The 27,943-nt window shown below is 44.3% G+C and overlaps 1 pseudogene; it reads left to right on the top strand.

Annotated features, from left to right (window-relative positions):
• LOC132002065 (large ribosomal subunit protein uL6-like) lies at positions 1-27,812 on the top strand (annotated as a pseudogene).
• Positions 27,813-27,943: the final 131 nt, after the last annotated feature.

The raw sequence follows: 27,943 nt of genomic DNA, 5'->3' as shown, positions 1-27,943 counted from the left end.
ATGAAGACCACTCTCATCAATCAGACTATCAACATTCCAATGGTTGTGGACAACACTAGGAAAGGACCCACTCTCATTGCAAAGGGCCCCAGAGGAGCCCTGCAAAGGGACTTCAATCACATCAATATAGAGTTCAGTCTCCTTGGAAAGAAAAAGATGACACTCTGGGTTGACAAATGGTGGGAAACTAGGAAAGAACTGGCTACTGTTCGCCCTATCTGTAGTTGCATACAGAACATGATCAAGGGCGTCGCCCTGGGCTCCCGTTACCAGATGAGGTCTGTATGTGCTCACTTCCCCATCCATGCTGTTATTCAGGAGAAGGACTCTCTTGTTGAAATCCAAAATTTCCTGGATAAAAACTACATCCACAGAGTTCAGATGTGGACAGGTGTTGTTTGTTCAGTATCTCAGGCCCAAAAAGCTGAGTTAGTTCTTGAAGGAAATGACATTGAACTCACATCAAAGTCATCTGCTGTGATGCAGCATACCTCAAAAGTTGAAAACAAGGAGAGCAGAAAACTTCTGGATGATGAGGTATCTATGTTTCTGAAAAAGGATCGGTTCAGCAGACGGATGAATTAGATCTAAGGTGTCCAGCTATGGACACTGATTTGGGAAAGAAAAATAAATACAAAAAAAAATAAATACATAAACTATAATTATCCTGATAATGGATCAATATTCAGCACTGAAAAGAAATCAACTATCAAGCAGGGAAATGACAGAAGGAACTGAAGTGTATACTGTAAGTGAAAGCAGCTGAAAAGGCTATGTACTGTATGATTCCTACGTACTGTGTGATTCCTACTACACGACACTCTGGAGAAGGTAAAACTACGGAGACATTAAAAAGATCAGTGATTGCTAGGGGTTGGGAGGGTTGGGAGGGGTAAGCAGGTGGAGCACAGAGGATTTTAGAGCACTAAAATTCTTCCTTATGATACTAGAATGGTAGATACATGTCATTACATACTTGCCAGAATCCTTAGAATGTACACCATCAGGAGTGAATTGTAATGAAAAAACAAAATCAAAAAGCCCCACCTTCTACACATTAAATAATAACAACACCACATATGCCTTACCATGTAATCCCCACAGCTAGGTTTTGCCGTCATCACCACCTTACAAATGAGGAAACTGAGGCTGGAAGGCGAGCACCAAAGGTAGGATGTGAACCTAGACCTTCTGACCAGGAGTTTGGGGTCCTTTGCTTTTCACCCCACTGCCTCCTCCCAGATCTCAAATCCCACAGTGTTTCCTTGGAAAGGAATTTGTACCTATTCAGCGTCCCAAATACAAAGGAAATTCTTTGCAAAACTGTTTTATTTGTTTTGTGCTATTTGCAGTGAGCAGTTTACATGGAAGGGCAGTAAATTAAAATGATTAACAGCATGGATTTTCGAGTCATTTACTAGCTATGTCACGTCTGACAAGTTAACATCTCCAAGCCTCAGATTCCTCATTTAGAAAATGGAAGTAATGACACGACTTTCTCTCCAAGACTGTTTTAGCGATTGTGGGAGATAAAGCATGTCAAGCACTGAGCCCAGTGCTTCGCATGAATAAGACTAAAGAAGGTTCTGTTACTATTATCCTTGGGTGCATTGTGCAGGCAATAAGAGGCAGCATGGTATGATTAAAAGTATGGAGTCCCTGGGTTGAAATCCCAGCTCTGCTACATACATACTAACCATTTACTTTGGACCCGCTGCTTACCCTCTCTGTGCTATAGTGTGCTTACTAGTGAAAAGGGGATGATCACAATAGCACTTAGCTTGTAGGATCATGGTGAGAAGACAATGAGCTAATGCATTTTAGATGCTTAAATGCGCTCTTGGCACAGAAGAAGCTTGTGTACATGCTAGCTATTGAGATCATCCCTCTTTCTTTCCTTCAGCAAATCTCAAGTCCATGGTTGCAACCAATTAATCAAAGAGCACTTTGGAATATATTCCCATTTTCTTAAGCCACACCAAAGGAATCAGCTCTCACGAGAGTCTACCTATGTCTGACTCGGGGCTACATCTCATCTGTTCTGAAGAGCATGCTGCAATTGTCCCTACCACCTGCGTAGATTGCTGGCACCAGGAGGCCTCTGTGAAGCAAACAGCCCATGAGCAAGGTTGGCAGGCTAGCTGGAGCCAGCGGGGCCCTTTGGAGTCCAAGTGAGGATTTAGAGACCTGTCGGGAGTGGAGAGGATAATGATCCCTGGGTAACAGTGGGATCCCTCTTCAAGGCTCTGCCTAAAGAAAGTTGCTCAAAGGGTGATGTGAGGTACTACGTAGAGCTTATGACTACTCCAAGGTCCTAAATCTCATGTTCCACCCCTTGGATGGGACGCCACACAGCTGGGCTTGCTCTCCAGTTTTGGTTCCTGCCGAGAGTGTGCGTGTTCTGCTCTGCCCAGGCACTTGGTGCATCTGGCAATGCCTGAAAGCTCCTTCCTTCAGCCTCTCAGATGCTGAACATACCTTAGGAACATGTGTCTTTCCATTGTCGACACAAGATGAAATGCTTGCGGCAGATGGTTTAAAGGAAGGCCATCCAAAAATGCCAATTAAAAAAGCACATCCTCACCAGGGTCAGGGCTAATATAAAGCATTTCTTCAGGTGGTTGCTGTGGTTATAGGAGTGTGTGTTGCACACTCATCTTGCCCACTGGTTGAAAGCATCTAGAACCTGGGGCCACAAACCCCAGGGGTTACCAGGGGTTAAGCAAAACCATGTTCCTGGAATATGGTATCTGAGAGAAGCTACCATAAAACCGTACTTGTATATTAAGACAATAAAGCTATATTTAATATAAATATGACATAACTATTGAATTAGAATTCATAGCTTGAGTGAACTTTTCTTTTTAAATAAAACACAGAATCTGGTAGTAATTTTGCATTTCTAGGATGTTCATTCCCTCTGGCGAAGGGGATGATTCTATGGGAAAGTTTTACAAATGCTGGGCCCAAGTCATGGCGTGAAATGCAAGAGAGAAGACAGCATTCAACAGAGGATGGAGTGCTGGGTGTGGGGTCCAGAGACGTGCGTGTGGGCTGGGACTCTGTCACCCAACTCGCCGTGTGACCTCATGGTTAAACAGGGATGTTAATCCCTGTCCCGCCTGCCTCCCAGGGCTGCTGTGAGAATCCAAGGAGACACCGCGTGTGAAAGGCGCTTTCCAAGCTACAGTGCTCCACAAATGTAAGTTATTATGATTCAGCCTTGTTGTTTTTGGAAAGCTTGTTTCATTTTATATATCGCATGTATCCTCCACCCCACCCCCCACAGTCAGATCAAAAGTGTTTGCCTTTCTCCTCAGAGCGAGGAAGCTCTGATCTGACAAAAAGAAATGAAGTCACCAGGCTTGCTGTGGCCCCGGTTTACATCTAGGCCATCGGAGGAGCCCGCTCCCTGCAAGGCCCGGCAGCCCAGCCCTCGTCACCCACACTGAGGGGAAGTTAGACAGAGCCCAGAAGTCACCGCTGTCTGAATTTCATTATGCAGGTCTCCAGACAAGCAGAGGGGAAAAGTGCAAAGGAGCGGGTCAGCGTCTGAAATGTGAGAGGGGCAGCAGTCTCTGAAGTGTATGGGAATGGAAGGAAACTTAATACTGCTCCAAAGGGGAGAGGGAACATTGCATCATATGAAAATAATAGCAAGCGGTCAGCAGAGCTTGGGGGTTTGGGGAGGTGGGCTTGCCCACTGACCCACTTGCAAAAGGGCCTTGACTGCATTTTGTGCCATTCCAGAGTGAATCTGTACCAGGGCCCACTAATACGTCAGCCCGGGGCTCACAGGCACTGGAGACTGGGCTTACGTCCTAAGGAACCAGATTCCCTGGGAATACTGTGTGGGGAGAGTGGGCAGTATGAATCCAAATCGAGTTCTGAAAGGGAGCCCCAGAGTTAGAATGGGTTAGGTAATCAACCAGTTAGTCAAAATTACTATTTATGGAGCACTTAATATGTCCTAAATACATACTTCACTGAATCCTCACAATAATCCTAGAGATAGTCTCATCCCCATTTTTAGTACAAAGAAACTGAGGCTCAGGGATTTAAGGGACATTTCTAGAAACACACAACTAGTAAGCAACAGAGCCAGAGTTTAAATCCAGATCTGGGCAACTCCAGGTTTCCTGATTCGAAACTCTCTGCCATAAACCCCTCTAAACCGGAAGTGAAACCAGGGTTGAGAATTGAGCGGAAATGGATTAAAATATAAGTGCGGGAATAAGGGAGAAAGGTCTGGATTCCTTCCATGTCAGTGACTTGTTTTTCTGGGCTAGGGGAGCATGAGTGTGGTTTCCTCAGTACATTTGTAATATAAGACTTGGCCACTTTTTCCAAATAGGTAACTCGTGGCCTGACATCTGTGGGTCTGGGCGAGGAAGGAGCTGCAGCCACTACTGGAAGCAAATGCAAAAGAAGAAAGTGGGGACATAGGAAAGAGGGCATGTTGGAGGGGAACAGACATGCTGTATCACTGATGAGATTTGCCTTTGGTACTTTTATCATTTATCTACTGCCATTAATAACTGCTGCCTAACAAACCACCCCAACAATGAGTGGTTTAAAAATCACAACCACTTACTGTTTCTCATGCATTTTAGGGGCTGGCTGAACATCTATGCTTATCTGAAATGGGCTCACATGATGTCAGCTGGGCTTGCTCCCGTGTCTGCCACCAGCTAGAAATTTTGCTGGAAGTGGCTGATCTAGGACAGCCTCAGCTTGGAGGATGCCTCAGCTCTGATCCACATAGTATCCCATCTCCCAGCAGGCGAGCTCAGTATTGTTCTCATACTGAAGGCAGAAGAGCAAGAGGGGAGCAGAAGTGGGCTGGACTTTAGGTTTGGAACTGACATCCATCTCTTCTGCCCCATTCTACCAGCCAATCCAATTCAGAAGACAACCCAGATTCAACGGGTAGGATAAAAGATGCCATCTCTTAATGGCTGACAAAGTCCTATGACAAAGTTCTTGGAGAATGGCAGGCTTTTTTTTTTTTTCTTCTTTTTAGTCATTCGACCACAGGATTCAATCTCAATCCCAAAAGTAGATGAAAAGCAGTGTCATTTTCCAATATCCTGGGCCACACCCACTTCCCTGCCAAAAACCTATTGTCCACTAAATGCCATATCTTTGTCCAATCTTTGTGTGTCTTATTGGCACCAGATCAGGAAGGGAGTGTTATAATGACTCTATAGTCAGGCAAATAAAAGAATGCCTTGTTTTTAGGGGTACTAAAATTCAGATTGCTTACCCACTGATTCCATCTCTATAATTTCTATAAGTGAGAAAGTTGCATTAGGAAATATACTTACGCTTTCTCCATGAAGCATCCGAGCCTGTCTGTATGTATATGGGAATGCCATTGAATTCCAGGAAAAAGAAGTTCTTTTAATAAGATGAATATTACTAATACTTCCACCCCACTGCTAATACTGTGCTTGTGATCTGAAGACTCTAAACTCCAGCAATTTCCTACAATACAGCTGAAGTGAGCTTCCCAAAGGTATGCCTTTAAAATCCCTTATATGTGAAATGATTGCCATCACATTTGGCATCTGTATGCCAAGAACTGATTGTTAATGTATTGAAAAGACCAGACTTTGTTGGTGCTGAAGTCAAAGGAGCAAGATGGGGCCCACTCTGATGTTAGACTGCCTGGATTTGAAATTCAGCTCCATACATATGAGCAGGTTACTTAAGCTCTCTGTATCCTGGTTTCCCTATCTATGAAATGGGGCTTAAAAAGTGTCAATGTCACAGGGATTATGTGATTCAAAGAAGATGCTAAAAACCAGGCCACAAACTCACCATCTCAAAAATATCTACACCCTCATGGTCAGGGCTGCATTATTTACAAGAACCAAGCCATGGAAACAACCTAAGCGTCCATTGACAGAAGAATGGAAGAAGAAAATGTGAATACTATTCAACCATAAAAAGTAAAGAAATCCTGTCATTTGTGACAACATGGGTGGACCCTGAAGGCATTACGCTAAATGAAATAAATCAGACAGAGAAAGATAAATACAGTGTGATCTCCCTTGTCTGTGGACCCTAAGAAGCCAAACTCATTGGTACGGAGAACAGACTAGTGGTTGCCAGAAACAGAGGTGGGAGACTGAAGAAATGGGTAAAGGTGGTCAGAAGGTATAAACTTCTGGGGCACCTGGGTGACTCCGTCGTTAAGCATCCGATTCTTGATTTCAGTTCAGGTCTTGGTCTCTGGGTTGTGAGTTTGAGTCCCACATTTAAAAAAAAAAAAAAAAAAAAAGGTATGCACTTCCAGTTACACTTTAAAAAAAGAAAAAAGGTATACACTTCCAGTTATAAGATAAATAAGTCCTGGGGATGTAATGTACAGCATGGTGACTATAGTTAATAATACCGTATTATACATTTGTTGAAATGTATAATACATTTGTTGTATTATACATTTGTTGAAATGTATTATACATTTGTTGAAAGTTGCTAAGAGAATATATCTTAAAAGTTCTCATCACAAAGGAAAAGAAATAGTAACTATGTGAGGTGACAGATGTTAACTGAACTTATTATAGTAATCATCTCATAATATATAGAGATATCAAATTATTATTTGGTATACCTTAGATTAATACAATGTTATATACCAATCATATATCAATCAAACTGGAAAGAAAAAACACCATGCTGAGAAAAATACCTGCCCAGGGTACCCATTACCAAAGATGGACCTGCCATTATTAGCTTTGGGCCTTTGCCTGGAAGACCTTGAACAAGTTATTTAGTCTCCCTGGGCCTGAATACCATCATCTGTAAAATGGGAGAAATATTACCTGTCAAACCTACAGCACTCACCTTAGAGGATCCTTCAGCTTCAAAGCGCAGATGGCCTCTCCTGCTCCTGAGAGCCCCTTGGAACAAAGCCTTGACTCAGGCTGACCCACAAAGATAGGGTTCTTGAGGGGGGGAGAGGAGTTCAGTCATTCTTCTACTATCAGGACATTTGTCAACTGATTCAGTGCTAGTGACATTCTTCCACGTTCATGCCAAGTGCTAGCTCAGCTCACTTGCTCTGCTCTCAGGAATTTGGCGAAGGCACATAGAAGGCCTCCTTCTCGCTCTCTGCCTACTCCCTGCTCCATCAGCCACCATCTGGAAAGCTCTTTCCAGACTGACCTGATGCTACTCTGTCCTGAATGTGTAAGAAAAAGCCAAGTTGTGCAGAGCTTCCCTGCCCTTGGATGTCCCCCTTTCCTTGACCCTGGGTGCAGGATAGAAACAACTTCTCTGTTGTCCGTAGCACAAGGCATGGAGGCAGGTGAGACCCTCAACATGCAACAATGAGCACTTTGGTTTGGGGACTAGAAAACAAAAATGTGCCCAGTGGTCCAAACTAGAAAATTCCATTCAGCTATGACCAATAGGACTCCTCAGTCCTGGCAACCCTTTGCTTAAAGGAGTACATTTTTCTTCATCCCTACTGCTATTACCTTAGTTCTGGTCTCATCCTGAGCCACCTGGAATATGGCAAAGATTCCCAGCCTGCTCCATCCTCTTCCTCCATGCCAAAAAATCCTTGCTAATTACTTAGCCATTTTCCAGTGGTTCCTCTGCTCCTGTAGGAATGGAAAGTGCAAAACTTTGCACTTATGACCCTTAATAGTTCAGCTGTGGCTTTCCTCCATTCCCATGCCATGTCACTTCCCCATGCACAAGCCTTGCTACTACTAAATTGGATTTCTCCCTAAGCCTAACACAGCATCTTCTCAGCAAGCTCAGCCTTTGAATACCATCTTAAATGTCACCTCCACTAAGAAACCTCCCAGTTCTCCCAAGCAGGACCATGCTATGGTGTATTTGTGTGTCTATAAGGGCAATCCAGATCATAGTCCCATAGAGCTGGATAAGGTTCATTGAATTCTAATTCTGCACCTTGTGGAAGTCTGAAGCCTTTCCTGTGGCCTCTGTGAATTCCCAGGGATCTGTATTTTCCTTGGCCCCCAGCTGCACCTCCTGCATCTAGGCATGTCGCCTCTGATCTGCACAATGTTGACCCCAATATGACCAGAGCCATTATATAAGCCTATATAGATTGTGTTCTGCTCAAGGGTACCACCAAGCTAAGGGGGCAAGGAGGTCGGAAAAACCAACTTGTGCCCTGCTCACCTTCTGCACCCACCCAGAAGGGGCTCCTTTCATCAATTTGCACAAATGTGCACCATGGGCTGGCAGTGGTTCCGTGCCCTTCCAAAATTTTCAATACACACCCTTCCCTAGAGTAAGCATTTGTGACACAGAAGACTACTTGAACACCTGGGGTGGGAGGGGCAAGGGGAAATGCAGGCAGTGGCATTTCTATTCTCAAAAATACTATTTTAAGTTTCTTCTTTACCAGGGAAATTCTAGCGCCATTTCTTCCTATAATCCCCAACCTCACACCAGCTCATTGGATCCTCTCGTCCCACCCATCTCTGCAATACTCCCCTTCTTTTCCCTTCCTTTCCCTTCCCTCCTCCCCCATCTCTTCCTACTCCTCCCTCTCCACTCCCTCCTTCCCTCCTTCCTCTCCTTCTCCTTCTTCAATTTCTCATTTTCCCATGAGCAAATTAACTACTCTCTTTGTTCGTTATTTTTCAGACTTTCTCCTTTACCTCAGGAATTTATCAAGATGTTTTTGCAAATGAAGAATGCTCATTGCCTTAAAGATGCTAGTTGATATCTACAGTTAAGATAATGCACAGTTCATAGTAGTACACATACGTGTTTCCCTCCGTGTTTATTAATTCTTGAAGGGTAGAAGCTGTGTTTCCATGGTGCCCATCTTAGACTTTCAGCCAATATTTGGTAAATGAAGAACTGAAATCACTTGGGGCTAACCAAGACCAGGCTCAAATTTTCACTTTGCCACTTATTAGGTGAGGACTTCAGACAATTAGCCTCTTAGAACCCCAGTTCCTCCATCTATAAAAGCATCAGGACTAGAATGAGATAAATAAGGCACTCAGAACTCAAAATTTAAGGAAGCACCTACTTGTAGGCTTGACAAAATTTTGTGCTCTGGGAAACTCACTTGCCTCACCCTAGTCCTGAGCCAGCTCTATAAAATAGGGGTAATAATGGTATCCCTGTCATAAGCCACTAGCATTTCTTTTTTTTTTTTTTAAGATTTTATTTATTTATTTGACAGAGAGAAATCACAAGTAGATGGAGAGGCAGGCAGAGAGAGAGAGAGGGAAGCAGGCTCTCTGCCGAGCAGAGAGCCCGATGCGGGACCCGATCCCAGGACCCTGAGATCATGACCCGAGCCGAAGGCAGCAGCTTAAACCTCTGAGCCACCCAGGCGCCCCGCCACTAGCATTTCTTACCAAATTTTATTAAAGTGTTTTAAGGGCAGTCCTTACTATCATTTCGAACTGCTTTGTATGAAATTGCTCAGGAGAATCATCAAATATAATAGAAGCTATCTGAAAATTAATGTTTAGAGTTGTAATGGTTCAAACAGACTTCTAAAAATTTTCAACTTGGTGGAAAACAATGTTTTTATACACACATTTGTTGTCCTATGAGTTGGAATATATATGAATACATCTTCATGTCTTATTCTGAATCATTATTAAGTATAGTTGTCATATAAGAAGCAGATTCACATAATTATACCTTGGAGCATCTGTGCACAGGAATTTTGGGTAAAGCCTGTTGGACATCACTGCTGTCTTCTGTGTCCACTGCACCTTGATCCAATGCCCGTCTCTTCCATTTGGCATCAGAGATGCCTCTATTCGTACCTCAGTTTCATTGCTCTGAAAGCTGAAACCCTCTCACGTTGGGTGTTTTCAACATTCTTAGGCTGGACACCTGCCTGGGTTCCCTTAGAAAAGTGCCTCTCCTGGCCAACTGCCATGAAAAGTCTTACTGCAGATCTCCTCTTTGGATTTCAAACAAGATCCCATTTTGACATGTTAGATTCTTCTAAAGTTCTCTTTTTAAAAAATTCTTCCTAACATTGAATCAATGTCTTCAGAGGGCATTAGGCCAGGTATAATTTCTTACATGTACCCCTGGGGGAAAATTATGATTATTTTGAAATATACTGAACCCATCCATAAAATTATAGCAAACTTTTAAAACCGTAAATGTCTGAACTTGACTTAGTAAAATTTTCAGAAAGAAGAGTCACAGTACTCCCTCTGGGTAGACATAAAAATCTGAGCAACGCCCTCCAGCCCCCAACCCCACACCTGAGGCTTCCCGTGATGAAAATTCCATGTCCTATAGCTCATTTGAAGTAAGATCATCTCCAAATGCCCTTCAAACTGGGTGAAACTTCATCCAGCTGTTTTCACACGAGGTGATGCCAAAGAAACAGGTGGGAACTTAACCACATTTATGTGGCTGGGGCTGATGATGGACAGGTGAGGAGGTCAGGCAGGTTGAGGGACACTGAGTAGTGGTGAACATTACCTGGCATGTAGTGAGGCTTCCATAAATGCTATTATCTGCTATGTGAGAGATGCAGAGTGCAGAAGCGTCCACACCCTGACCTTATATCCATGAGAAATAAATGAAGAAACATATGTAAAGCAAAAAGATTGCTAGATAGTACGTGAAAATGTCAACAATAATTGTGTTTGGATGGCCGGGAATTTTTTCCTTTCCTTTCTTTCTTTTTAAGAATTATTTGTTTATTTATTTATTTGAGAGAAAGCATGAATGGAAGAAGGAGAGGCTGACTCCCAGCTGAGCCGGGAGCCCGATACAGGGCTCCATTCCAGACCCAACCCCCAGCCCACCTTAGCCGAAACTCGAAAGTCAGACACTTAACCCACTGAGCCACCCAGGTACCCTTTCCTTTCTCCTTTTCAATATGTTCTCCCTTCTCTTTAATGAACATATATTGGGTTTATCGTGGATAGAATACAATGTTAGTTACAAAATTTTGAGAGAGACTTTTGAGCTGCTCTCTTTTGTCTACTCACAGCCTTTACAAATAAAACACTCTCAGGACCTCTGAAGCGTCCTGAGAGAAAGGATGTGAGGAAGACTTCTTGGGAACTGACAGAGTTATCCTCTGGCAAGAAAGCTAATCGCTTTTCCTCTTTTTCTCTTTGTCTTTCTTTTTCCTTTTTGTTTCCTCCTTTCTTTTTCTTCTCCCTCTCTCCCCAAGTGGAGCGGAATCAATAATTTGCAGCTGTGAGGGCTGCTACATTTGTTTCTCTAATTACTTTTTTTCTACCAAAAAAATCCTACTGCCAAAGCTGCCAGAGCAAAACAAAAACACATAAGCATTTACGAGGGTGTTATTGTTTTTTAAGCAAAACAAAAATGAATTTATCCTAAAAGCAGTCAGACCATATGGGTCAAGCTTTTTTTTTTTTTTAAAGTTCCTTTTTTTCACACCAGCAGATTTAGCAGCTAGAAACTGCTGGAGTCTCTTCGCAGAATCCAAGCAACATAAAGGCATTGACCTTCGGTAAACTCCTGACCAACCCAGTCAGTGAATAAAGTAAACAAAAATCCCACAACTAAAGCTTGATTTTCTGCCCCAGCTGTGGGACAGGATGTGGATATTATAAAACAAACAAACCAACAACAAAATGCAGCCACCGCCACCAACTCCCAAGCACCAGGGTGTGGCCCCACTCACCCGGAGCAGCAGCATGAGTCCTTCCCAAAATGCTCCTGCGAGAAACCCTGCAGGAAATGTGCCTCAGAGCTCCTGGACGGTTCGAGCCTAGCTGGGGTTCACCTGGCATTCAGTAAAAGCCCTGACTCAGGTGCTGTGTGTGGAGGGCTTTAGCATAGGCTGGTGCGGCAGTTGTCAACCTTGAGTGCGCTGGGCACGGTCCTGCTTCTTTGTGGTGGAGGAAGGGGTCCAAACGATCAGTGATCGAGCACCCCCCACCCCCATCAGGTCCCCTCACCTACCTTATATTCTGTTCGTCTCTACAATGACCGTACGACGTGGGGATCATTGTTCCCATTTTGCAGGAGCAAAATGATGAAACTGAGGCACCAAAGAAACAAAGTAACTTGAGGAGAGTCACCCAAGAAGTTCTTGGCAGATCCTAGAGTAAAACCCAGATCCCCTAGCAGTTGCCCTTATAAAGATGGGCTGGGAACTCCCTGGGATGGAGGACACAGCCCAGAATCGCCTACGTTAGGAATTGTCAAACCCAAAATTCAATACCTCAACCTGACCTTGCTTCTAAGTGGGTTTCTTAGTGGTTTAAGGAAAGGAGAGTTTCTTTTTAAATTAACACCTTTGTGGGCCCTGGGTGGCTCAGTGGGTTAAGCCTCTGCCTTTGGCTCAGGTCATGTTCTCAGGGCCCTGGGATAGAGCCCTGCATCAGGCTCTCTGCTCAGCAGGGAGGCTGCTTCCCCCTCTCTCTCTGCCCACTGTTCTGCCTCCTTGTGATCTCTCTCTCTCTGTCAAATAAATAAATAAAATATTTTTTAAAAATTAACACCTTTGTTCCTGGTGTGCCTATGTAACCATAGCAACCATAACTTCCACAGAGTCTGCAAGCAGCTCTCAGGAGATAAAGAAGGTGATCCCATCTAGTGTCTGAATCATGTCACCAGATAGCATGGGAGCCAGGCTCTTCCGGCCCTGATCCCCGAGTGGCCACCACTCCCTTGGCAGGCTTTATTTGAGCCTGGAGGGTGATGGGGCTAGAAGATAATGGGCAAATATTTTAGGACCAACTCCTCGTAAAAGAACAGGGAGGCCTAGGAGAGGATTTCCCTAAATCTAATCTGTCCCTGGCGGGACAACAGTCAATCTTGAGGACCAAGCCAGCAGACGGTAAGAGGGCTGTTGAGTGCAAACTTTATCAAGTTCTAAACCCAGGAGAAAATGCTTTTTTTGGGGAAAAAAAAAATACATGTCCTGAGGAGATCTCTTCAAAATTAACAGAATATTTTATGACCTTCAAATTTGTCTATTCTAAAGCCTCCTGTCTTACCTATTACAAAATCTTCCCTTTTGAGAATCTTGTTGGGATATTCGATTGGGCACTGATTAATTTGGGGCAGAGGGGATTGGCACGCACTCACTCAGGGTAGGGAGAGATTTAGGCCTTTTTGAAGAGAAAGAACAAAGGTGAAAGAGGTATAAAAATGTAACCCTCCCCCACAGGCCTTGGTTCCCACAGCTGAGCTGCTGATTCTATAAGCAGGCTTCTGCTTCATAAGAAAATGACCCCCTTAATTTTGGCTCTAATTTCCTTTTGGTCATAATTACCTGTTATTATAATAATCTTATTACCACAATACAAAGCTCTAGAGGATAGGGAAAATACAAAAATCACCACTAATCCTATCACTAGCCCATAACAACATTTTAGGGTTTTGTTGTGTGTGTTTTTTTTCCCCTGCAAGTCTTTCCCTCTGTATGAACTTCACTCAACCATCCAACAAATATTTATTGAACAACTGCTACGTGTCAGATCCTGAGGTCTCCATTGTTGTACCCATTGTGCCAAACACAATCTTTCCCCTCAGTCTCACTGAACAGTATAAACAGCTTATATTTCTAGCATTACAAAAGAAAAAGACCACATAAAAACCCTCAAAATTACACTCTCTCCTCAAAGCCCAAGTTGATGTCCCGGGAGTGCCTTGGGCGATGCTGAGGGTGGGAAATGACTGGGGGCCTCAAGTCTGGTTGTTTCTTATTCATTTGTGCCCAGGAGAGGGGGTCACCTCAACTGGTTGGAGAGCTTGTCCAGTCACTCGTTTCCAGGCAAGTCCCTCAGACCCAGCGATGTGCACCCTTGACAGGAGGAGAGAAGTCCTCCCTGAAAGGAGCAGGCCTTTCTACTCCATACCTCCCGCACCTTCTCATCTCCACTGACCTGGAGCTTGGACAACCTGGAGGTCCTTGATACTTTGTTCCACGGAAAGAACACAAAACCTCTAGACAATCTGTTCTGCCCCTCAGGCCCTTGGAACAAACAAGAGAGCAGCCTCTCCACTTCCCATCTTGCCCTCCATGACAGTCAGCCTGGAATTCCTGGCCCCCTGTCCCACCCACACTGGAAATGCAGAAACCACCAATCTTCCTGGGTTCCGACAGCCAGCCCAGAGTGCATGTGTCTCCATCCCACCTGACAGGAACTCATTACTCTCCTCCACCCTTCTCCTCCCCTCTCCCCCATCACTTCAGGACCCAAAGCTGCTCTCCTCCTGTGTTCATTAGCACAGGAGGGAAATGGAACTGACAGAAAATAGGGAGATAATGGGTCCAGCAGACTTCTTGGAGGCCTCTTCCTAATGCAGAGGGGCTTACTCAATGTGAGGGGCCCTGAGGAAACGGGGGCATTCACCTACTTCCCCGTGGATCACTCACCCCAACTCCCATCACAGTCTTTGTACGAAAGCAACACATGTGAGGACAGAAAAAAATATCCATATGATAATAAAAGCAGTCAAAATTTCTTGATGCTGACAACTAGCCAGGTCTTTTATGTTGTCCTTTATTATGTAGATCACCTCACTTAATTCTTGGAAAAGATTAGTTATCACCTCCATTTTGTTTTTGCTAAAAGATTTTATTTGTTTATTTGAGAGAGTGAGAGAGTGAAGGAGAAGCAGACTGACCACTGTGCAGGGAGCCTGATGCAGGACTCGATCCCAGGAACCTGGGATCATGACCTGAGCCAAAGACAGACTCTTGACCAAATGAGTCACCCAGGTGTCCCTATTATCCCCATTTTAAACATGAGGAAATTTAAGCTCAGAGAGGTTCTGTGACTTGCCCAAGGTCATACAACTAGTAAGTGGAGAAGGGGGGATTGAACCCAGGCAGTCTCACTCCCAAGCATACCTCATTTACATGGGAAACATGATATGATGGCTTTGTCCTTGTCAACTTGCTTGTTTGAGCACGTTGAGTCATACTAGCCATTCATAAAACAAGGATAATGTACTTACTCAACTCATCTGAACCATAGGCTTCCCCACACACTTTTCTATTCTCACTCTTCCTCATTTCCACAAAATAAAAGGTTATTTTCTCTGTGGAGAAACTCTCAGGAGGAAAGCAAGCTAACTGGCTCAGGCACAAATCCTAGGGATATTTGCATTTTTAAAAAAGTGTAAGCTTTTGGGCTTAGGCATGGTGGAAACTTTTTTTTTTTTTTTTTTTTTTTTAGGATTTTATTTTTAAGTAATCTCTACACCCAACATGGGGCTTGAACTCACATCCCTGAAATCAAGAGTCATAAGCACTGCCGACTGAGCCAGCCAGGCATCCAAGGAATATTTTCAGTTGTGGATGGTGGCAATGAAAAAAGCAAAATTTTTTCATTCCATCCAACCCTATTTGTAACTCAGTTTGGCCTTACAAGTAGCTCCTTACAAGAATGCTGAACGTGGCATCAGGAAGCCTACTTTTTAGATTTAGTCTTCTCAACCACTAGTTCTTTGATTCTAGGTAAGTCAACTGATTCCTGAGTACCTCAGTTTCCCTACCTATAAAATGGAAAAAATGCCTCACTAGAGATGGTTGTGGAATTTAAGTAAGATAACAGACACAAAAGTGCTTTGAAAATCCCAGATAGCCATAAGACAGGAGATGTTATTGTGGATTATAATTATTAAATTCTAAATTGTCATTGATAACTGTAATACTAACAGTAAATTCAAGTTGCATTGAATTCCTGGTAAAAAGCACTTTTCAGAATGACATCCAGCTTTGGTCTGTGTCATATAGTTTACTGGTAAATACTTGTGTATGGATGGCAAGCGACGTCCCCAGATGTGTCTAAGCCAATAGGAACATAAGATAGCCATCATTCCAATGTCTGATTCCTCCTCTCTGAAAAATGTTGTCCTGTTATAAGTTAATGGCACACACTTGAAGAGTAGTCAAGAAGACAGTATGGCTAGAGCAGAGCAAGCAGGGGAGATGGTAAGAGGGAATGAGCTCAGAGAAGCATAAGTAACAAGGGCCTGTAGCATCATGGAGGGGGAAACCCACTGGAGGGCTGTGAGCAGAGCATCTTGTGACCTAGCTAAGTTCTGACTAGACCTGTCCTTGTGGAAGCAGGGAGGCCAGTGAGGAGAACATAATCTCTACAAGAGACAGGTGGCTTGGAGTGGGGAGTCAGTGGTGGAGGTGGTGAGAAGTGACAGGAGTCTGAATAGAAGAAAGGATGTGTAGGAGAGAATTATATCAAGGATGAGCTCCAATTTCGGCCTGAACAACTGGAAAGAGGACAGTGTTGTAAGTCCTGGGAGATGAGGAGTTCTGCTTTTTAAAAGTATTTGAAAGAATTATACTTTTGAGTTTTACTAAGAAATTTTTCCATGTGTGATTTTTTAAAGAAAAGGCTCACATTTGCATAATACACATTATACTTTTCAAAACAATTTCTCCTCCATGTCCTCATTTGATCCTTAAAGCAGCCTCATGAAGGGGCTGCCATTGTGGTCCATTGGGTCGGTGAGAATTGGAGTAGAGAAGTGGTCACTGGGCCGATAAAGAATAAGGCATCTGTTGTAGAAGTAAGCCTTTCTGCAGTGTGTGAACTGCCAGAGAAGAGGACATCACTGCTGGGCCTCAAGATGATACAGGTCAGTGGGCTGGAAGTTGGGAAGGAAAGCTGGACATGAAATAACATGAGCCAGGACAAACTAGAACCCACGTGGAAGATCTAGAGACCATGGAGATAACTGGAACCCGCATTGGTCTTCCACCACCTCCAATCTCAGTGTCACAGAAGACCTGCCGGAGAAGCTGTGCCCTTTGCACGTAACTGCACACACTTGGGTCAGGAGTTGCCAAAGCGACAGAAGGATCTAGCAGGAGCTGAAGGCACTGTGGGCCCAGCTTCACCAACTGGCCGAGCTAGCAGGCCAGCAGCAACACGTGCCGCCACAGTGCCTAAACACAGCTGGAAAACAGTTCCTGCTTCACTTTCACCTCGCCTCCAAAGCTGGCACACAGGTGCCCTGGGGCCAAGTCTATGGCAGATCCATCAGGAAGGGAATTCTGAGAACCAGAATTCCAGCTTAGCTGAGTTGACACAGTAGCAAGCCACCACACCGACCTGACAAATGAAGACAATTACCACCCAGAGAAATCAACGGAATTGCCCATGGCCTTGCAGGACAATGGTAGCAGCTGTCCCCATGCCAACTGGCTTTAGTTCATATTTTTTGAACCCTTGCTGTGTGGCAGACTCTGAACCATCACATCCAATGCTCACCACAACTCTATGGAATTGGAATTATCATGCCCATTTATAGATGAACATGCTGAGGCTCAAACAGAAGTCAACAAACCAATGTAACACAGCTGCAGAAAGGGATAGCTGAGACTTAGACACAGGCTGGTCAGACCTCAAGCCCCACACTCAGCTTCTGGGTGTTTGGTCTTTCTTGCCACTAACTCCGTGCCTGCCCCATTTCCCAGGGCAAAGTATCAGAACATGGCTCACAGTAAGAGAGGTCCTGGCGCCCCAGTTTCTCCTCTGTAGCCTGTGGTGCTGGTCTGGGGCCAGCTCCCTCCCACTCCCAGGGACAGTGTAAACACATGGTTGGCAGAACTTTGGTTAGTGCAATGAGGACTTGCACAGATGGGAACATGGACTCCAAAAACAATGGGGCAAAAGCACCAGAACACAGGCTTACAAGTCAAGCAAGTGTTCCCTCCATGCTGAGAAACTTCCCACGATTCCAGGGAGGTCAGAAAATAGAGCTGGGTGGGCATGGGGAAAGGCCTATTGCTTTAGTAATGAAACCTGAGATTTGCAGCTCTGGAGTTAGCAAGCAACTCTACATTCATTTCTTCATCATCATCACCACAACAGCTATCCTTACTTGCTGCAGTTGATTGCTTATTTTATGCCAGACACTCTTCTAAGCATTTCCCTTTAATTAACCCAGTTATTCCTCACAATAAGCATATACAGTAGGACATATTATTGTCCCCATTTTACAGATGGGGAAATGGAGGCACAGTAAGTTTAAATAACTACCCCACAATCACAAGAGGCCATAAAGTCTGCCTCTAGAGTCTAACCTCCCAACCTTTACCCTGACTCCCCAAAAACCCTGTGAGAGAAGGAGACACGAAGAGAAAGTGGCGGGACTATGGTTCCCATTTTGCAGATGAGGAAACCAAGGCTTGCGATGGTTGACTAAAGTATCTAAATTCTTCCTGGCAAGCCCAGATTTGAAGCCAGAGTTGTGGGACTACAAAGCCCATGCTCTTTCCACTCTGTCACTCCGCCCTGTTAACTGGCACATTCAGGACTTGAAACCAAGTCTTTTGGTGTCTAACTCAAGCCCAACTACAGTTCCTCATGATTTGCTAGAAAGACTCATTGCTTTGAATACCCACATGGGAAATTCATTAGCCAATGTCCAGCTGGAGGCCAAAAGCCAACTACCTGGTGAGCAGAAGGGTCCTCTCACACTTTCAGTCAGCAAAGTACCAACACTAACTTCCCCAACTTGGAAATGATACCTCACATCCTGGAACCAGAAGAACAAAAATAGTCTGATTCTTGGAGGTTAAACAAACCCAGCTCTGGTCTATGGTCAACACCATGGTCACCTCAGTGTTTGGCCCATTGGAGGTAATGGTGAAATCACTTATTCATAGTTCAACAAAACTCATTCACCCAGCATGGACTTACTAGGCATCCATATAATACAGACAAACTGTAAGGGAGCTCACACATAGCTCCTGCCTTCAGTGAATTTACTGAAGATCTGTAAAACTCTAGTCCTCCCTCCTCCTCCCTACCCCCACCACATACCTAATGTCAAGAAACACCATCATAGGAACCAGGGGAAGTTAGTAGGAAAATAGCAGATAAACATTTCTTTCATCATTCATCAGTGATAAATTTCATCAACAGTAAGTAAATATATATTGAGTTTCTCTTATTTGTCAGGCACTTTGCTAGGTGCTTTGGATATGAATCACATTTAATCTTCATAACACCCCTGTATGGGATGTATTATTATCTTTATTTTACAGATAAGAAAACTGAGGCACATGCAGGGAAAATTACTTCCTCAGGATTATCCTGTGAGATAGTGTTAATAATTCTAGAACCCAGATCTGACTTCCAGCTCTTTATTTTATTTATTTTTTTAAAGTAAGCTCTATGCTGAATGTGGGGCTTAAACTCATGATCCTGAGATCAAGAGTCAAATGCTCTACCAACTAAGCCTGCCAGGAGCCCTCCATCAGAGTTCTTCTAATCCCATCATACCAGAAAAGGAATTTTAAAATCCTGGAGATCCAACAGAAACCCAACACACAAAAAAGAGTGAAAGAGGCAAATCAATGAGAAACTAAAGTTTGTTTGTTTGTTTGTTGTTTTTTAACCTACCAGTGAAAAGCAGTAGTGATAAGACAGTTAATTTCGCAACAATGTGACATATTCTTTTTCCATAGCAGAGAGATGTTGCAGAAAGTGACTGCCAAGCCAGGGTCTCCCTTACCCCCTGCATCTTGCTATCGCCATGTGACTAGCTCTCTCCAAAAGAATGTGGACAGAAGCAATATATATCATTTTTGGGTTAGAGTGTTGAAGAAATGGGTATGCCTTCTCTACTCCCATTTCTACCTACAACTAGCAGAAAGCAGTGATCCTGTGGACACTAGGTTTCCTGCAACCCTGCTGGGAGAAGAGCAGCTTGGTAAACAGAAACATACATTTGGACTTGATGTGAACAAGTGCTTCCATTCTGTTGGTCCATTATACGTGTGTGTGTGTGTGCGTGTGCGCACGCGCTGGGGAAGGTGGGTAGTGTTACCTGTTACAGCTTCTGGCATGACCTTAACTAAATATGGTAGATGAGGCCGAAGTGCCAGGCTCTGAGTTATAATGGGATAGAATTCATTCTAGCCTACAGGTAGTCAACAAATTAACCTATATGTACCTGTTTTGAATCACGGGTACATATAGGTTAATTGGCCTTTCTGAAGACAGGAAAGACCCATGATCAGAAGGACAACCTTCACTAGGCAAGAAGATGCTCAAGGACAGGAGCTGTCTCACTGTTCTCTGCATCCGGGACTTGCACAGGGCCTGCTTCCCAGCACACATCCAACATGTGCTCAATCAACACATAACTTCCCAGATCCCCCTCACCACAAGAACATAGTAAATGGATGCAAGACTGAACCAGAATATCCTGAAACCAAATATCTTGGGACCAGAAACAAAGGGAGTATTTCTAGAACATCCAGGAAAGAATTTTAACTAAGCTTTGAGCCTCTCTCCACAAGACAGGCCGGACGAACATGACAACAGATAGCAATACGGAAATATTTTGGACTTAAGTGACATTACACTTAGAGTAAAACAAAAGAAGAAATCCCTCAATAAAATACCCTTGTGACAGTCCCACCAGGGGAGGTTTCCTGTGGCATGAATGGAAGTGCTGCAATCCTTGTCCTAATCCATGACCAGCCCTCTTATCCCCAGAGGATTTTTCTGCTTAGGAAGTTGAATGGGGAGGCCCTTGACATACCCTGGGGGAAAGCTTATGGTAAATGTTTTAACAGGGTACAGTAGCCAAAATATGATACTTAATGTGGAAGGAAACCCAGATGGTGGTTGAGATGTCAGGAAATACAATTTTCTGTTTTATCTGGGGAAAAAATTTCCCCTGAATTCCAGAATCTACAGTGATCTGGCCTCATAGAGAGTCAACCTGAAGCCTCAACACAAAAGGATCTCTTTGTATTTGTTCAGGAGGGGGTCCCGGGCCCCTACATCTGGGACCACTCAGCAGCTGGACTAGGGTCCCTCTAACCAAGCTGCAGCAGAAGTCAACCGATTTGACTAAGAGAGAGATTCATTCATCGGAAGGCCTGCGGGCTGATAAACACGGTGGAGTTGAGACAAGCCCGTGCTGGACAGTGAGTACCCTGCGGATACCACTCCTTTACCATGGGAACTTTGAAGATATTTACCTTCACAATAACTCTGAAAAGTGGGTATCCTAGAACCACCTTACAAACTCACCTGCCTGAGGCACGCCAGCCGTCCAGCTGGGAAGTGGCAGCGTCTGGCTTCAGTCCAAATCTAGAGGATGCTACTAAATCCCACTGGGCAGATGCCCCTTAGGCGGTACCCTCCTGACTGCGGATGCAACAGGTTTCCCACCACATCGCTCCTGCCTGGGGCAAAGGGAAAGACATTCCTCCTTAAATCACACACAGTGGCTCCACCTCGGGATTTGGCTTTGCTGAAGGGACAGGGCTAAAATACCTATAACTTGAAGGGTCAGGAGATACCATAAATATGTGATCTCTCAGGAAACCTCTTAGACCCTTACTTTGGTGCCTAGTTAATTCAACTGCCATCACCACCAAAGGCAAGAGCCTGCCTTTCTCCTCTCTTGCCTCTTGCCTTATGAGTGCAGCATTAACAGTTGTTCTGTAACCTTCTTTTACGATGAGGTGCCTGAAATATAACACTCTCCGCAGTTTAGAGCACAAAACTGACTTTAACACATTATGGTACGTCTGGGGATTCAAACCTCTTGGAAGCAGGTCAAACGCAAGTACTGAATCTGCTGTAGAATTCAGCTCGCTGAGTCAGACACAGAAAGCTACGTTTGCATTCCAACCTGTTATATCTCTAAGTCCAGCTAGACGATTTCCCCAACCCCAATGCTGGGGAGTGCCACGCTCATTTTGGCTGGAAACCAAGTACAGTCTCCAGAGCTTAGGCCAAAATTGTTTTTTCCAGAAGCCCTTGACACGCCTAGGTCACCTGCCTCCTTTTCTGAGCCCCCTCGAGTTCCCGTCTCTCTAGCCAGCCATTCTTGCTCTTTACCCAAATCTCCTCTCATAGAGTTTTCTCTTCCTTTCCCTATCCTTGTCCCATAGAATCATCATTTTTAAAATCTCTGTATCTCTGAGGTATTTAAACCTGCCTACTTATCACAAAAACAGGACCCAAAAGCATCACCCACATCCTGCTACTTGTCCTGTTCCTAGTTCATTTGCAGACCCAATAGCTATAGAGTTAGCATAATTAGATCGCAGATACCATTTTGGCAGCTGCCTTATTCCTTCATGGCTGTGAGAACAAATGAGCCTCATCTCTTACCCTCAATTTGGCCAGTCCACCTGGGGAGCTAACTTGAAAAAATTCTTCGACTTGGCAGGTAAGCGTGCTGCAACAATTAGTAGTTGCTGTCACTGACACATATCCGCTTCTCTATACGGTCTATGTCTGCTGCAGATTGTCTGATGACATCACTTCTACCAATTCCTCCTGTCTCTCGGGATGTGGAGGTTGAGTCTATGTCCCCCTTGAATCCTGGCTGGCTTTTTAACCAGTTTTGACCAATAGAATACAGTGAAAATGACACTGTTGCCTTCTAGCCTTTTGAGGTCTTGAAGCCTCTGTGTACGCTCTTGGGATCCAGCTGCCACATAAAGAAATTCAAGTTAGACTAGATGAGAGATCCCACAGAGAGAGAGAGAGAAGCCCAGTTGGTCCCAGCTTTTTCAGCCACCTCAGTGCAGCACCAGGCACGGGAATGAAGCATCTTGGATACACAACCCACACCAGGCTCCTAGCTGAATGCATCCACATGAGTGACCTGGTTAGTACCACATGCACCAGAAGAATTTTCTAGCAATACCCAGCTAATCCACAGAATCATGAGATTGGGGGGGAGGTCTATTACACAGCAGTAGACAACGCATGCATTGTTTTAATAGCAGATTTTCCTAATTTCCACTTTAGACCATCACGTCACCTCCTGCATAACATCTTCCTTGACTCTTCTCCACTCAAATGGAAATCACAACTCTCTCTTTTGTGTCTCTTCTGACTCCTTATCTGTCTTCTCTACTGGATTGTGGACTGCTGGAGGCCACTGTCTGGGTTTCATTCATATTTGTATCATCAGCTATATAAGAGAGGGCATAGTGATAAGAGCTCAGTAAATGTTTAATAAACGAATGAACCAAATTAATAAATTGACCACTGCCCTGTGTCCTCTCTGCCTGCAATACTGTCTCCCCTCCCCTCCATGCATTGGCATGTCTCCCTCACTTCACCAAATCTCTTAATACCAAGGACTCCCTCTACTACCAGATCCAAAAGAGCAACTTCCTCTATCCCTCTGTAGTCTTTTACTCACTTTTATTTTCCTTCATAGCCCACATAACCCTCTGAGAGTTTGTATACTACTTACTGCTTATCTCCCCATTTTAGAAAGTAAGCTCATGATGTCTGAGACTTGTTTTATTCACCGTTGTGCCCTAGTACCAAGAACATTACCTGACCTCTAGTAGGTGGTCGATAAAAATTTGTTGGGTAAATAAATAAACATATGTATCATAACAAGAATGACAAATTTGGGCAGTTTTCTCACTTTTGATTTGGGCTGCCCTACATTTCACCTTGAGCCTTCCTGAGGTTGGCATGTTTAGTACACACCAACATCCAGTTCTCTCCGCCTGCCTAGGCATACAGAAAACGAGTCATACTAGCAATCTTGCCACCGGGTGTGGCCACGTGAGAAGATCTGACCAACGGGCTCTGAGGGGAAGTGACAGCTAGCACTCCTGGGCTGAGGCACAGCTGAGAGGACGTGTTTTCTCCGCAAGTTCTTGCCCGCTTGATGCTGAGATGATGGGGACACCAAATCAAAGGATTGTGGGATTGCTGAGATGCTGTATGGAGAACAGCTGCCCTGGAGAGCCGCCCGTAACCACAGGGGACTTTTCATGAGTCAGAAATAAACTTGCATGAAGTCCCTGAGATTTGAGAGTGGGCTGTTAATACAACAGCCTAGCCCAACCTGATTTAAAAAAAGAAAAAAAGGAAAAAAGTCTATTTGGTTCAAATTCCTTTAGATCTGAGAAATAGATGAGGCACATGTGTGGGAAAGAGGGAAAGAATGAGGTGTTTCCAACACCCAAATACTAATCTACAATTTCCAAGTACAAAAGTGTCCACTCTGAGCCAGGCATGGTGCCAGGACCTGAGCGAGGCACTGAGAAAATAGGGATGAATCTGACTTTATCTCTCTTCTCACATAGATCACAGACCAGTAAGAAAGACAGGCATGTTGGGGCACCTGGGTGGCTCAGTTGGATAAGCATTTGACTCTTGATTTCAGCTCATGTTGTGATCTCAGGGTCATGAGACCAAACCCTGTGACGGGGGGCAGAACGGAGTCTGCTGAACATTCTCTCCCTCTACCCCTCCCTTTATTCGCACATGCTCTCTCTTTAAAGTGAATAAAATAAAATATTTTTTTAAAAAGAAAGACAGGTATGGGGGCGCCTGGGTGGCTCAGTGGTTTAAAGCCTCTGCCTTCAGCTCAGGTCATGTTCCCAGGGTCCTGGGATCGAGCCCCGCATCAGGCCCTCTGCTCAGCAGGGAGCCTGTTTCCCCCTCTCTCTGTGCCTGCCTCGCTACCTACTTGTGATCTCTGTCTGTCAAATAAATAAATAAAATCTTAAAAAAAAAAAAAAAAGAAAGAAAGACAGGTATGTTACTGAAATATGGTAGAATATTGCATGGTTATAGTTCTACCATGTACAAAATGCTCAGGGCACACGGAAGGTAGGACAACTCATTCTGTCTCGTTCCATATTAAGCTCCCTCTGGGCTCAGCCAGACAAGCACCATTCCTAGAATACTCACACGAGCCAGACCAGGTCAGACTATCTGTGACAGTTAAAGTGGACAAACAAGGAAATGGGGCAAAGTTTTCCTTCCTTCCCTATCACACCTGCTGTTGGTTCCTGCACCTGTGAGGCCAACAAGTCCCAAGATCTGTAATCAAGAAGCTGGAAACCCAGGAGAGCCAATGTTGTAGTTCTAGTCCAAATCCACAGGCTTGAGAATTAAGAGAGCCAACAGCGTGACTTCCAGTCTAAAAGCCCGCAGGCTCAAGACCCAAGAAGAGCCGATGTTCCAGTTCAAGTCCAAGGGCAGGAAAAGACTAATGTCCCATTACAAAGCAGTCAAGTGGAAGGAGTTCCTTCTTACTCAGCCTTTTTTGTTCTGTTCAGACCTTCACTGACTGCATAAGGCCCACCCGTATTAGAGAGTACAATCGGCTTTACTCAGTCTACGGATTAAAATGTTAATCTCACCCAGAAACAGCGTCACAGACAAATCCAGAATAATGTTTATTTAACCAGATACCTGGGCACCCCATGCTCAGTCAGGTTGACACATAAAGTTAACCAACACAGCTGGTGACACCTGTCCTGCCTGCTTTCCCATTGATTCACAGCCAGTTCACTTTTGGAAGCAAAAAGGGGAGAAAGAGAATCCAATAAATCAATGCACAATGGCAATGAAAGTAAATCTCACTCATTTCGTGGCTACTGGTAGCCAGGCAGGTGAGACACATATTCTCTAATCTTCGTAACAACTCTGCAACATGGGAAGAATGAGCCCTGTTCTCCAGATAAGGAACCTCAAGGTCAGAGATGTTAAGTACTAGCCCCAAATCATACTACCAATAAGTCATTGTATCTGCTAGTGGCTCTTCTAGCTTGTACAGTACATGCTGCTTTGAATTCCTGCCCTGTGGCCAAGATCCTGACTTTAGTATCCATTCTGCCTGCTCTGAATCCCTATGGGTAGTTTCCCTCCTATGCGTTCGTAATAACAAAGTAAAAAATCCCAACTACCGGCCACCTAATAAGAAGAAAAGTATTACTTTTAACTAAAGTAATGGTCATGGCAGCAGGAAGACAGGGCGGGCAGGGAGATGGGCTGATGGCAAGAGTTTCAGGAACCTGTGTTCCCTAACTTCTCCCAGGAACTTCACCTTGGTACTTCCGCAAAGTCATTAAGGGAACAACTCTGGCTCTGAAGGGTACCCGAGGAAGACAATTCAGAAGCTGGTCCTTTGATGACAAGCTGCCTTCTGGGTCTGTTGCTCTCAAGCTTGGAGACCTCTTCCATTTTCCTGCCTAGGTTGCTTTTACAGATTCTTTGGGACTAGGAGGCTGCCACTTCAAAACGTCTCCTTACCTTTTATTCGCTGGTCACTTCAAGCATGTGATCCCATTGCTTCTCCAATCACAAGCAATTAAGGTGGAGGTGGGGAAGTCTGCCAGCCGGAGGGCAGGTGCAGGGGCCTCAGGAAAAGTCAGCAGGACAGCTGCCATTGTACCTCTGGGGGCACGAGGGAGAGGACAAGGAGCCAAAACACAAGCATAAGCCAATGTCTTCATCTGTTCGAGTTGCTGTAACAGAAAATGCAAAGGTGGCTTAGAACAACAAAAGTGTATTTCTCAGAGTTCTGGAGACTAGAAAGTTCAAGATCAAGGCGCTGGTAGACTTGTTGTTTGTCTGTTGAGCCCCTGTCTTGGTTCACAGATGGCTATCTTCTTGCTGTGACCCCGTTAAAGGGTTAAAGGGGAGGACAGACCTCTCTGATACCTCTCCTTTAAGGATACTAGCCCCAATTCATGAGGGCTTTCGCACAAGCCCAATTTCCCAAAGGTCCATTTGGAGTGGGTTTGAACATGTGATTTTAGGGGACACAAATATTCAGTCTATAGCAGCCCAGGAGCACAAAATCATTAGGAACAAAATATTTCTAATCCTTATGTTTTGCTGAGAAACCATTAGCCCAAGAATAAGGACATTTCCTTGGTTATAAAATTGAACTTCGTTAGGGTAAAGGGCAAGATAAACATGAGATTCTTAGAGTTTCTAAGGACAAGCCCTGTGTGTGTGTGTGTGTATTTAAAACAGTTCTTACCATACTGAAAAAATAAAATTAAATTTAAAAAATTTAAAAAAAATAAAATAGGGGCACCTGGGTGGCTCTGTCGGTTAAAGCCTCTGCCTTTGGCTCAGGTCATAATCCCAGAGTCCTGGGATCAAGCCCCACATTGGGCTCTCTGCTCAGCGGGGAGTCTGCTTTCTCCTCTCTCTCTCTCTCTCTGCCTGCCTCTCTGCCTACTTGTGATCTCTGTCAAGTGAATTTAAAAAATCTTAAAAAGGGGCGCCTGGGTGGCTCAGTGGGTTAAAGCCTATGCCTTCAGCTCAGGTCATGATCCCAGAGACCTGGGATGGAGCCCCGCATCGGACTCTCTGCTCCGTGGAGAGCCTGCTTCCTCCTGTGTCTCTGCCTGCCTCTCTGCCTACTTGTCATCTCTATCAAATAAATAAATAAAATCTTAAAAAAAAATCTTAATAAAATAAAATAAAATAGTTCTTGCCCAAAATTACAGTTGAGCCAAGACTGTAAACAACTTAAATAACCCTTACTCCAAAATCCACACAAACACCATGCATCCTGCATATCATCCAACGTCACCTGCACAGGTGACATGTTTTGTGTAAGAAATGCTTATTCTCTGCATCTGAAATACAAGCTCTTGGGATTTCATAGGGACCTTTTGAGGAAAATCTGTAATCAGTGATTTTCAGTCTTCACTTTTGGCTCCAAACAAAAAATAAGTATTCATGTTTCCACCAGGAGCAGCAACTCACTACGGCCCAGACGTAGAGTTTTACTGCCCGCTGAGAACGTGCGGTGAAGACTGCGCATGTGTGAACTGAACAAGCCCCTCACGTGATCTGGATGCACAATGGAGGACAGTGTGGTCTTCTGCATGACACAGATCCTAATAGGGGACCGCCTAGCCAAGCTTTGGAGACCAGGCAGAACTCATTTTATTTCTTTTTTCTAACTTAAATTTAAACAAACTTTTATTAATAAGATAATTAAAAATAAACTTGAATTTCTTTGGCTCACTCTTTGTTTTCTTTAGATCTTTGCTGGAAAATCAGACCAGCCAGGAGCTGCATTTGCAAGAAGATGTGGACTTTGGAATCTGAGAGATACAGACTTGAATTCTGGTTCCTCTCGAGGAGACCACTAGACCCCTTGCACCTCAGTTCCCTCATCCTTATACCCAGATCATCCCTCGCCTTTCAGGATTTGAAGTGTCTTCTATGCAAGAGACACT

This window comes from Mustela nigripes, chromosome 14, assembly GCF_022355385.1.
Source record: "Mustela nigripes isolate SB6536 chromosome 14, MUSNIG.SB6536, whole genome shotgun sequence".
NCBI classification, from domain to species: Eukaryota; Metazoa; Chordata; class Mammalia; order Carnivora; family Mustelidae; genus Mustela; species Mustela nigripes.
This window is presented reverse-complemented; position numbering and strand designations above follow the sequence as displayed.